The sequence below is a fragment of the Scyliorhinus torazame genome, chromosome 5 (assembly GCF_047496885.1).
Source record: "Scyliorhinus torazame isolate Kashiwa2021f chromosome 5, sScyTor2.1, whole genome shotgun sequence".
NCBI lineage: Eukaryota > Metazoa > Chordata > Chondrichthyes > Carcharhiniformes > Scyliorhinidae > Scyliorhinus > Scyliorhinus torazame.
The window spans coordinates 149,585,370-149,598,365 of NC_092711.1; the positions used below are offsets into that span (position 1 = coordinate 149,585,370).

General features: G+C 45.7%; 1 long non-coding RNA gene across 1 annotated transcript; it reads left to right on the top strand.

Moving 5' to 3' along the window:
- Positions 1–4,657: 4,657 nt before the first annotated feature.
- On the top strand, positions 4,658–11,844 carry LOC140420049 (uncharacterized). Its single transcript, XR_011946161.1, has 2 exons — positions 4,658–4,720; positions 7,527–11,844. It is a non-coding gene; the product is annotated as an uncharacterized lncRNA (long non-coding RNA).
- The last annotated feature ends 1,152 nt before the right edge of the window (positions 11,845–12,996 follow it).

Here is a 12,996-nt window from a genome sequence, read left to right on the forward strand (position 1 = left end):
TACTCACAGTCAAATTTAGATTCGAACACCGTCACCTGTCAGCGTTCTCCGTCAGGGACGAGGGGTCACAGCACCGATCCGAGAGAGAGAGAGAGAGACCAAGGTTAAAGCTTACCTTGTTGCGCCGTCCGTCTCCGCTCTCCGGGTCGCTGCTCGATCACTTGTTAGGTCCCCCACGGAAGTCACGCAGGGTATTGGTGAGGGCTCGCAGCGCCAATGTTGAATTGGAAATCTTTCCTACTTCGAGACTGTGGAGAAAACAACTTTACAACTCTGTTTTCTTAAAAATAACTTAGTCTTTATTGACCAAAGTCTGCATGCAGTATGGCTACAGTTTGAAGTGAGAGAGCAGTTAAGGCAAAACTGCTGATTCTTCCTCAAGCTCTCAAAGACATGGAGAAAACGTTCAATATTTATACAAAAGCAGTATCATTTTACAAAAACAGACCTTGTTCAAAAATGTAATCAGTAGTAAGGAATCAATACAGTCATAACTTCTGAACAAACATGTTGTCATGGAAAGACCCTGACTTGGCTTATTCGCAGTATTTTGTCTTTAGAGGGTTTAAGACGTGGTCCTATTTTGCTTTCACCTCTGCACTCATGATGCCTTGACGCAGATGGTCCTCGGTCATGAGGAGGTTGTGTTATTAGGACATTCCTAGATCGTGACTTTGTTATCAGGTTTTACTAAGGTCAGGCACTATTTTCCCTCTTCTGGCCTTGTATGATATGATTATGTGGATTCTTAGCTTTGTCTAGTTTGTCAGGGTCTGATCTTGGTAATAGCTGACACAGCTTTCTTATACATGGTTACATAAGTTGGCTATTTTTCCCATCATGCTATTGCTGAGTTTGTACACTTTCACACTACTGCTCAGACATTAGCATGTGTGAGCTCTTGTTTCCACTGAATAAAATCTAACCGCTGTCACCAATAAGGGTTATCACTGTGAATCATTCCCGAATTTGGGAAAGGTGGATAAAGGCTGTATTGACTCCCGGAAGCCCATTGTCTAACATCGCTGTGTCAAAAATATAATCTCATCTGTCCCTCAGGCTCCTTTACCAATTACCTTGGAGGGACTCACTTTCTGTTGAAAGAGTCTGCCAGGGACGGCATGGTAATGCAGTGGTTAGCATTGCTGCCTCATGGCGCTGAGGACCTAGATTCGATCTCAGCCCCAGGTCACTGTCTGTGTGGAGTTTGCACATTCTCCCCGTGTCTGCATGAGTCTCACCCCCACAACCCAAAGATGTGCAGGGTAGGTGGATTGGCTCTGCTAAATTGCCCCTTAATTGGATAAAACATAATTCGGTACTCTAAATTTATTTTAAAAAAGAGCCTGTCAACCCCTCTCACCCACTTTCCCGAAAGTGCATCAATCTAATCATGAAAAGTCTCAAAAATCAACATTTTTATAACAAATGTTAATTAATGAAACAAACAAGGTGAGAAAGACAAAATGACTTGAGGATCAAAGACAACCAGAGTAAAGGATGTTCACAATGTTCAGGATCCAAATTGTTTCTCTTTGGTTCCTCTGTACCATGACTCCCTGCTTTGGACATGAGAACTGAACCCTGTGGGTCACGATACCAAAGCCCCCCCCCCCCCCCCCCCCCCCCCGCCACACACACACACACACACATTGTCCCATACCTTGTGCCCTGATTGGTAGAGCCCTATTTCCAGTCCATCCTCCAGCACCTTCCTGTCTCTCTACTGGTGAGGTGCCCATGGTAATGTGATAGGAGGATGTATTCGATCTATAATCAATAGGGAGTGTGTGGGGAACAGTGATTTATAGTTTGAGAGGGAAAAGTATGTTCTCTGATGACTAGAATTGTCAGTTCTGGATTTCTACCCTTTACTTACAGCGATGTCCTTTGTAATCACCTTTCCCAGGCGATGAGCAGAGAGGTTTTGCAGACAGGAAACACAAACCAAACATCCCTATTCTGAGCTGTGTCATAGAGGAATCATGGAATTTACAGTGCAGAAGGAGGCCATTTGGCCCATCGAGTCTACACCGGCTCTTGGAAAGAGCACCCTACTTAAGCCCTCCACCCTCCACCCTACCCCCGTAACCCCAGCTAATCTTTTTTTGACACTAAGGGCAATTTATCATGACCAATCCACCTAACTTGCACATCTTTGGACTGTGGGAGGAAACCGGAGAACCCGGTGGAAACCCACGCAGACACGGGGAGAAAGTGCAGACTCCTCACAGAGAGTGACCCAAGCCGGGAATTGAACCTGGGACCCTGGAGCTGAGAAGCAACTGTGCTAACCACTGTGCTACCGTCCTTTTAGATTGGACACTATACTAGTCAGTAACAAAAATAAGTAATGAAATTGAGTTCAGACTGCGATCTGCATGAACTGACACCACTTTGTTGACAGATTAACAGAGTAATCACTATACTTGAATCAATGTTATTCACTTTTGGAATTGAATGAATTAAGGGTCAGGTTAACTATATCACCCCCAGTATCAGATAGGTCTGTTTTTTACAGAACAGGGATAACCCAGTGTCCAATATTAGAGGACTCTGTGGCTGTTGGATGCCTGGTTTCACTGTACAGCTGACAAGCCCACAGTCTTACAGGTTAAAGTCCAACAGGTTTGTTTCAAATCACTAGCTTTCGGAGCACAGCTCCTTCCTCAGGTGAATGAAGAGGTGGGTTCCAGAAACATATACATAGAGAAAGTCAATGATACAAGACAATACTTTTGAATGCGAGTCTTTGCAGGTAATTAAGTATTTACAGGTCCAGACGGAGTGACTGGAGAGAGGGATAATCACAGGTTAAAGAGGTGCAAATTGTCTCAAGCCAGAATTTTGCAAGCCCAGGCCAGATGGTTGGGGGGGGGGGGGGGGGTGGAGGGGGGGGCTGAATGTAATGTGACATGAATCCAAGGTCCCGGTCAAGGCCGTACCCATGTGTGGAACTTGGCTATAAGTTTCTGCTTGGCGATTCTGCATTGTCGCGCGTCCTGAAGGCTGCCTTGGAGAGGCTACTCCTACTTAATAATAATAATAATCTTTATTTTTGTCACAAGTAGGCTTACATTAACACCGCAATGGGGCAGCACGGTGGCGCAGTGGTTAGCACTGTCGCCTCATGGCGCCGAGGTAACAGGTTCGATCCCGGATCTGGGTCACTGTCCATGCGGAGTTTGCACATTCTCCCTGTTTTTGCGTGGATTTCGCCCCCACAACCCAAAGATGTGCAGCCTAGGTGGATTGGTCATGCTAAATTGCCCCTGAATTGGAAAAAATGAATTGCGTACTTTAAATTTAAAAAAACACACGGCAATGAAGTTACTGTGAAACTCCCCGTGTCGCCACATTCTGGCGCCTGTTAGGGTACACAGAAGGAGAATTCAGAATGTTCAATTCACCTAACAGCACGTCTTTCAGGCATTCTAGAACGAGAGGTAATAGTCTTAGGATAAGATGGGCAGCATGGTAGCACAGTGGTGAGCACAGTTGCTTCACATCTCCAGGGTCCCAGGTTCGGTTCCGGCTTGGGTCACTGGCTGTGTTGAGTCTGTATGTTCTCCCCGTGTCTTTATAGGTTTTGTACGGGTGCCCTGGTTTCCTCCCACAGTCCAAAGATGTGCAGGTTATATGGATTGGCCATGATAAAAGGTAGATTGGCCATGATAAATTGCCCTTAGTATCCAAAAAGGTTAGGTGGGTTTACTGGGTTACGGGGATGGGGTGGAGGCATGGGGTGCTCTTTCCAGGGGTTGGTGCAGACTCGATGGGCTGAATGCCCTCCGCCTGCACTGTAAATTCTATGATTCCACCGGGTGCTTCGGTTTCCTCCCACAAGCCCCGAAAGACGGGCTGTTAGATAATTTGGACATTCTGAATTCTCCCTGTGTGCCCGAACAGGAGCCAAAATGTGGAGCGTTGGGGCTTTTAAGAGTAACTTCATTGCAGTGTTAATGTAAGCCTACTTGTGACAAAGAAGATTATTTTAAAAAAGAGGTAGCAAATTCTAAAGAGTTGAGGAGAAACTGCTTCTCCCAAGTGCTGTGAATCTGTGCAATTCACTACCCCAGAGTGCGGTGGAGCTGGGACAGTGAGTAAATTTAGGGAGGAGTTAGACAGATTTTTAATCGGGTTGAGGGGTTATACTCGATGGGCCAAATGGCCTCATTCTGCTCCTATATCTTATGAAAGGCATTGATTTGCTCCCAGATGTTGCCCAGAGGAGGAAGTTTTAGTCTGAAACTCATTGTCCAACCTCCACATTGTGACATCCCAAACGAACTCGTCCTCTAAATCAACCAATAGGAATGAGTCCGCTCTGCGGTGACGTCACTTGCCAGCGCGCAGACGCGAGAGCCCCGCCCCATCCATTGTTCCCCATCCCCCACTTATCCTCGAGACAAGGTTCCCAGGCAACCGGCTGACAGTTCCGGCCGTCGGTGGTCGCCCCATCCCTGACCCGGGACTGCGCATGTCTGAGGGAAGGGGAATCTGCGCATGTGCAGGCGAGATCACTTCCGCTGACCTTCCTGCTGAGGTGTTGACCAATAGGAAGATTGGAGGACCGGAAGGACTCTGCACTTCCACCAATCAGAGCTCCCCCATTGTCTCAATGCGGAAGCTGGACATGGAGGTTTCTGCCGAGCAAAGCTGTTGTTCCCCCAATTCTGAATGAGCTTGAGATGCACACAGACTCCTGTCTCCAACATATGTGAGCAAAACACTTTCTTTTCTCCCTCTTTCCATTTATTGTCTCATTCTGACCTTCAACTGGTGACTTGCAGCAACGAAAGGGAAAGAAAATTAACCCAGGGAGGGTACAGACTCTGGAAAGGTTGGCCCATGTCTCTCTCTGTCTGAAAGACATTGACAGCCTTTGCACCCTCAGCTTGACACATTTATTTGTCTGGCTAAAATGATGGTCTCTTTCCTAATGTTCACATTTAAAGGGCTAGTTTCCCCAGGAGATGGCTGACATGAAAGGGAACAGTAAACAGAACAAATCAAACCCAACCAATTACTCTCCACCATCAGCAAAGTGATGAAAGGACTCATTAACAGCGCTATCAAGTGTGACTTACTCAGCAAAACTTGCTCGTGGACGCTCAGTTTGGGTCCAACCAAGGTCACTCAGCACCTGACCTCATTACAGCCTTGGTTCAAACATGGACAAAAGAGCTGAATGCCAGAGTTGAGGTGAGAGTGACTGCCCTTGGTATCAAGGCAGCGTTTGACCGAGTATGGCATCAAGGAGCCCCCGCTAAACTGCAGTCAATGGGAATCGGGGAAAACTTTCCGCTGGTTGGAGTCATACCTGGCACAAGGGAAGATGGTTGTGGTGGTTGGAGGTCAATCATCTCAGCTCCAGGAGTTCCTCAGGGTGCAGTCCTTGGCCCAACCATCTTTTGCTGCTTCATCAATGAATCTATTTCATGATAAGGTGAGAAGTGGGGATGTTTGTGGATGACTGCACAATGTTCAGCACCATTCGTGACTCCTCAGATAATGAAGCAGTCCATGTCCAAATGCATCATGACCTGGACAGTATCCAGATGTGGGCTGATAAGTGGAAGTTACATTTGTGCTACACAAGTGTCAGGCAATGACCATCTCCCACAAAGGAGGATCTAACCACCGCCCCTTGACATTTAGTGGCATTAGTATCGCTGAATCCTCCACAACCAACATCCTGAGGGATACTATTGATCAGAAACTGAACTGGACTAGCCATATTAATATGGTGGCCACCAGGGCAGGCCAAAGATTACAGTGAGTAACGCACCTCCTGACCCCCAAAGCCTGTCCACCATATACAAGGCACAAGTCTGGCGTGTATTAGGATAATTACCACTTGCCTGGTTGAGTGTAGCTCCAACAACACTCAAGATGCTGCTCTACACCATCCAGAACAAAGCAGCCTGCTTGACTGCTCCCCGTTCCACGAATATTCAAACCCTCCACCACCGAAGAACAGTGGCACCCGTGTATACCATCTACAATGTGCAATGCAGTAACTCACCAAGGTTCCTCAGACAACACCTTCCAAACCCACAACCACTACTATCGAGAAGGACAAGAGCAGCAGATACCTGGGTACCCCACCACCTGGAGGTTCACCTCCAAGTCACTCACCAGACGGACGTGGAAATATATTGCCCTTCCTTCATTGTTGCTGCGACGACATCCTGGAACTCCTTCCCTGAAGCACAGGGGATGTACCTACAACTCAAGGACTGCAGCAGTTCAAGAAGGCAACTCATCACCACCTTCTGAAGGGCAACTAGGGATGGGCAATAAATGCTGGCTGAACCGCGACTCTCACGTCTCATAAATGAATTTTTAACATTTTATATCAGACAGAGATCTATCTCGTGTTATATGGAATATATTAGATCTATTATTGATGGTTCTGTGATAAAATACATGTATTATTATTTCTAGTTTTGTAAATAGTACTGTACCTACATTATATATTTCCAGTCATACAGTCATTGCAGCACTGACAGAATCCATTTGGGAACTCAAGTCAATGCTGACTCTCTGTACAGCAATCCAGTCAGTGCCATTCCCCCTCAATATCCCTGTTGAAAAATGAAATGAAATGAAAATCGCTTATTGTCACAAGTAGGCTTCAAATGAAGTTACTGTGAAAAGCCCCTAGTCGCCACATTCCGGCGCCTGTTCGGGGAGGCTGTTACAGGAATTGAACCGTGCTGCTGGCCTGTCTTGGTCTGCTTTCAAAGCCAGCGATTTAGCCCTGTGCTAAACAGCCCCTAAATGAAATGAAAATCGCTTATTGTCACAAGTAGGCTTCAAATGAAGTTACTGTGAAAAGTCCCTAGTCACCACATTCCGGCGCCTGTTCGGGGAGGCTGTTACGGGAATTGAACCGTGCTGCTGGACTGCTTTCAAAGCCAGCGATTTAGCCCTGTGCTAAACAGCCCCTGCTGTTCCCCTGCAAGTTTATTTTCTTCATATTTTATTTTGAATTATTGATCATCTCGACTTCCACAACCTTTGTGGGCAGTGGGTTCCTGCTCCATGACCACTCCATGACTAAATAAAATTCTTCCTCCGAATCATCCCATCTCTAATCAGTAAATATACTTAGATGGAGAGTCTCTACTCTTGTACGGGTTGTAATGAGTTTAGATTTGTTGATCAGCATCAATCAGCACCTTCAAAAGAATTGGGAGTGGAAGGAAGTGAATCCAGTCCGTACATTACACACATTTATCGTCCAATAACAGAGACACATATCTGTCTGGCAGCCTCTGTGTCCAGGACAGGAAGCAGTGAGCTTGGATCTGTCAATCAGCCTGATTCAGTGCCCTCAGGAGAATTGGGAGGGTGAATATTAGATACAGCAGAGTGAGAATGGAGGGAGAGTGTGGGATTGAGATTTAGAGCATTTCAGGGAAAGAGAGAGGAAAGAATGTTCGCTGGAAATTAGAATTGTCTGTTCTGAGTTTCTATCCTGTACTAACAATGATTACTATTATAAAATCTGTTTGCAGGAAGTTCGAACGAGAGGAATTTGAGGCCGATATCTCAAACTAAATATCACGTCAAGAACTGACTGAGTCACTCAATTCTTGGGAACCGAATATCATCGACCTTTGAATCTAGAAGGAGAAATGTTTGTTTATTCTGTCTGCTTCAAGAGATTTTAAACATCCGTGTGTCTGGAAAAGCACTGAGACACACCCACCCGTGTGAGACTGTTACAGAGCACTGACTGTGGAAAGAGCTTTAACCACTGACACAGCCTGAAAAAATACTACACCATTCACAGCAGGGAGAGACTGTATAGGTGTTCTGTGTGTGGACGAGGCTTCAACAGATCGTCCAACGCGGTGAGACGCAAGAGCACCCGGACCATGGAGAAACCATGGAAATGTGAGGATTGTGGGAAGGGGTTCAAAGGCGTGTACGGGCTGGAAAGGCATCAACGCAGTCACACTGGAGAGAGGCCGTTCACCTGCTCTATGTGTGGGAAGGGATTCATAGCCCCGCACGAGCTGGAAAGGCATCAACGCAGTCACACTGGAGAGAGGCCTTTCCCCTGCTCTCAGTGTGAAAAGGGATTCACTGACATTGGCAACTTGCGGAGACACGAACGAGTTCACACCGGGGAAAGCGCGTTCACCTCTCCGACTGGGAAAAGATTCACTCGGTCATCACTGGCTGAGCCACATTGTCACTCACACCAATGAGAGACCCTTTAAATGCTCTGACTGTAGGAGTGGGTTTAAAAGCTCTCAGGTACTGATGGAACACCAGTGCATTCACACTGAGGAGAGACTGTTCAGCTGCTCTCACTGCACAAAGAGATTTCAAACATCATCCACATTGCGGAGATACCAGCGAGTTCACACTTGATTCACCTGCTCTGATTGTGGTAGGAGATTGTGTGATTCATCTGCCCTGTTGACACACCAGCGAGTCCACACTGGAAAGAGGCCATTCACCTGCTGTAACTGTGGGCAGGGAGTCATCCAACATGCTCAGACATCAAAGGGTTCACAAGTGATGACGGTTAGATACTGCTGTTATTCCTGCTGTTAATCACATCCAGGACTGAACCTGGAGTGGGTGGAGGGATTTGTCTTCTCATCAACTCCTGGTGCTAGGACGTGGCGACCCTGACGAACTACTGCTCCCCGGCCTGGAATACCCGACTGTGAACTGCCGTCCATACTACCTTCTATGGAGTTCACTTCTGCCATCATCACGGCGGTCTACATCCCACCCCAGGCGGAAGTGAAGAATGCGCTTGATGAATTGTAACCACTATAAATAAAAATGAAACAGAATACCCAGAGGCCTTGTTCATCGTGGCCGGGGACAACCAGGCTAACCTCAAGAGTGTATTGCCAAAATTCCACCAACACATCTCCTGTCCTGACAGGGGCCCCAACATCCTTGACCACTGCTACACAAACATCAAGGGCGCCTGATGATCCATCCCTTGACCGCACTTCGGAAAATCGGACCACAAGACAGTGCTCCTTCTCCCGGCATACAAGCAGAAACTTGAGCGGGCGAATCCGTTTAAGAAGGTCGTGCAGTGCTGGTCTGAGGTAACAGAAGAGCTCCTACTCGACTGCTTGGAGTCAGTGACTGGTCCATATTCAAGAACACAGCAGCCAACCTAAACAAGTATGCCAGCACCATCACAGACTTCATCAGTAAGTGTGTAGAAGATTGTGTGTCAAAGAAGGTAGTACGTACGTTACCCAACCAGAAAGAGTGGTTTAATCGGGAGATTCACTCCCTACTGAAGACCGGGTGTGAGGAGTTCAAGAGAAGCGATCCTGACCTATGCAAAGAAATCTAGGTACGACCTCTGCAAAGCCAACAGGGATGCCAAGAGACAATACCAGACTTTACATCTTCCTCACAACACACATTCCCACCCAGTTTTGTGTCATCTACGAACTTGGAAATATTACATTTAGTCCTCACATCCAAATCATTGTATAAACTATGAACAGCTGGGGCCCAAGTACTGATCTTTGCAGTAACCCACTCATCCCAACTGCTAAGGTGAGAATGACCCATTTATTCCTCCTCTCTGTTTTCTGCCTGTTGGCCAATCCTCAATCCATGCCAGTATATTACCTCCCATCCCATGTGTTTTCATTTTGCTGACTAACCTCCTGTGGGGTGTTTATTATAAACCTTCTGAAAATCCAAGTGTGCCACATCCACGGACTCCCCTTTATCAATTCTGTTAATAACATCCTCAAAAACTCCAAAAGGTTTGTCAAACATGATTACCTATTCCTAAATCCATGTTAAGAAGTCTTACAACACCAGGTTAAAGTCCAACAGGTTTGTTTTGAATCACTAGCTTTCGGAGCGCAGCTCCTTCATCTGGTGTTGTAAGACTTCTTACTGTGCCCACCCCAGTTCAACACTGGCATCTCCATATCATAAATCCAGGTTAATTATTATTATCCAGGTGTCCATTTATCACATCCCTTATAATAGATTCTGGTATTTTCCCAATACTGATGTCAGGCTAACAGGTCTGTAGTTCACCATTTTTTCTCTCCCTCCCTTTCTGAACAACAGGGTGACATTTGCTACCTTAAATCTGCAGGAACCATTCCAGAATCTATAGAATTGTGGAAGATGATCACCAATGTATCTGTGATCTTGATAGCAACCTCTTTCAACACTCTGAGATGTGGAATATCAGGTCTCCCGGACTTATCAATATTCAATCCCATTAATTTCTCCAATGCAGCCTCTTAGTAATCCTTTATTCCTCATTCTCCCTCGTTCCTTGGATCTCTAATTTTGGGAGACTTCTTTGGCTAAATTTTCCATTCCTGAGACTAAGTGTTGATGCTAGGACAGGATTCGCGAGTTCTACGATAGCAAAACTGATGCCGCACCTGGTCCAATTCAACGACTGTTGAGGGGCCAGGACCGGCACAACATGGAACTCAATCCATTCCAATGAGAAACGGTGCCGGATTTGCCGGATTCACGATTGACACTCAGGAGGCTGACAAGCTGCATAAACACACTTTACTCCCCACACACCATCCCAGCCAACAAGATGGCAGTGAGGAGAGTGGCACCCCGCTTTACGGACACCGAGCTTGAGACCCTGCTGGACGCCGTGGAGGAGAGGCGGGCATCCCTGTACCACGGCCCGGGAAGGAAGCTGCCAGCTGCCACCATTCATCATACCTGGGCACAGGTGGCAGAGGCAGTAACCTCCGTGAGAAACACCATCCGGACAGGCCAACAGTGCTGTAAAAAACTGTACAACCTCCTTGGGGTGTGTAGGCAGCACTGTGCCTCTGGCACCAAACCCGTCCCATGCTGTTCCTTAGCTCCACCCAAACAGATTTCACATTTTGTATTCCTGATCTGAGATCCTCCCTTATTAATGTACTGATGCCGTCCCTTATTATCAGTGCAACACCACCTCCTTTTCCTTTTTGCCTGCATCAACAGCAAACTCAACAATCATTACCTTCAGACCCATCATCCAAGTCATTGATATAAATTGTAAAAGATTGACTCCCCAGCACTGATCCCTGTGACACACCACTCGTTACATCTTGCCAACCAAATATGACCTATTTATGCTAGTCTCGGTTTTCTGGTAGCTCGCCAATCTTTCACTGTGAAAGACAGTTCTGGAGTTAAAGGCTGCCAGATTGGGAAAAGAAAAGAACGGAACCCTCAGGAATCACTTTGGACTGATACTTTTAAGGTGTAGGTTTCCTACAAAAATAATATTTAGTTAATGTTGCTTCTAGTTTGTTTGTTCCAGTAAAAGTTATAAAACCTCAAGTCATGTCATGTGATCCTTTAATTTGTTGACTAGGGATTTGATTTTTGTTTTGAAGTTACTGATCTTTACAGAGATTCTAATCTACAAGTTCTGTCTACCTATTTAAGCCTCTGGCACCTTTCTGTCTCGTTATTGATCGTGTCAATGACAGCGAGGCAACTGAGCTGAGGGCTGAATTTAGCTGAGAAGAACGGGGCCTGTGCCCCAGTTGGGAATCTGCCATGGGTGTCACACTAATAGACAGGAAGCTGCTGGAGGACTGACTGGGAAATCAGGTGATGGGGATGATCAGGGCTGATGGTGTCTCGAACCCAGGGTTTTGTGCTCCTGTGTTCAAAGTGGGGAGTCAGAGGAACAAGCTACAGAGGAACCGAAGAGAAACATTTGGGTCCCGAATATTGTGAACATCCTTTCATGGTTACTCTTTTACTCTGGTTGTCTTTGATCCGCAAGTAATGTTCCGATATTATTTACAACCATGTTCTATTTCATGAATAAACTTGTTTCATTGAAAATATTTGATTTTTGGTGGTATTTTTCTGCTTAAATTCATTCACTTTGGGGAAAGTGGGTGAAAGAGGTTGACAGGCTCTTTAACTGAAAGTGAGTCTCTCTTAAGCTAATTGTAAAGGAGCCAGAGGGGGAGAGGAGATTTTAGTTTTTGACACAATGTTTGAAAATATGGTTCAGAGAGTCAATTGGGATTGACTAATTTATGGAGTCTTTTTCAGGAAATAACAAGGAATGTCAATATAGGGGAACCTGTTCATCTAGGTTTCCAGAAGGTATTCCCCAGGGTGCCACATCAAAGGTTATTGCACATAATAAGAGCTCAGGATGGTGGGGTGGGCGGGAGGAGCAACATATCAGCATGGTTAGAAGGTTGGTTAGCTAACAGGAAGCAGAGAGTAGGTATAAATGGGTTACGTTTGGGTTGGTAAGGTGCAACAAGTGGAATGTCACAAGGATCAGTGCTGGGCCCTCAACTATTTTACAAACTATATGAATGAGTTGGGTGATGGGATTGAATGTATGGCAGCTAAATTTGATGATGGCACAGAGCTTGGTAGGAAAGTAATTTGTGAAGTGAACTTAAGGAGTCTGCAAATGACAAATAATAATAGACAAGAAATAGGTTAAGTGAGTGGGAACAAATTGACAGACGGACCATAACTTGGGAAAATGTGAATGTGTCCACTTTGGCAGAAAGGGTTAAATAATACAGAACATTATTTAAATGGTGAGAGATTGCTGAAGCATGAGGTACAGCGAGATCTGGGCGTTTTCAGAACCCCAAAATGTATCATGGAGTTCAACCAACCTCTCCCTTTAATGGATTTCTTGCTTTTCCGAGCACACGGCTTTTTCCTTAGATGTGGGATTACAATTATGGACACGTGGGTTTTTAAACACAAAACACTGTTTATTCCATGAACTCAACTTAACATCTAAAATAAACTTTGGATCTCTTAACACCCCTTACTTCAAAGATAACTCAGAAAATATTGCAACAGTAAATAACTCCTTAAAATGTTCCTTCAAACTTCCAAGAGACTTAACACCTTGAAACAGTATCACATCAGGTTAAAGGCTTTACTTTAAATCACCCAAATGATCCAGAGATAGTCTTTCATGGTAGAGATCCAGCTCACTGCAAAACACAGACA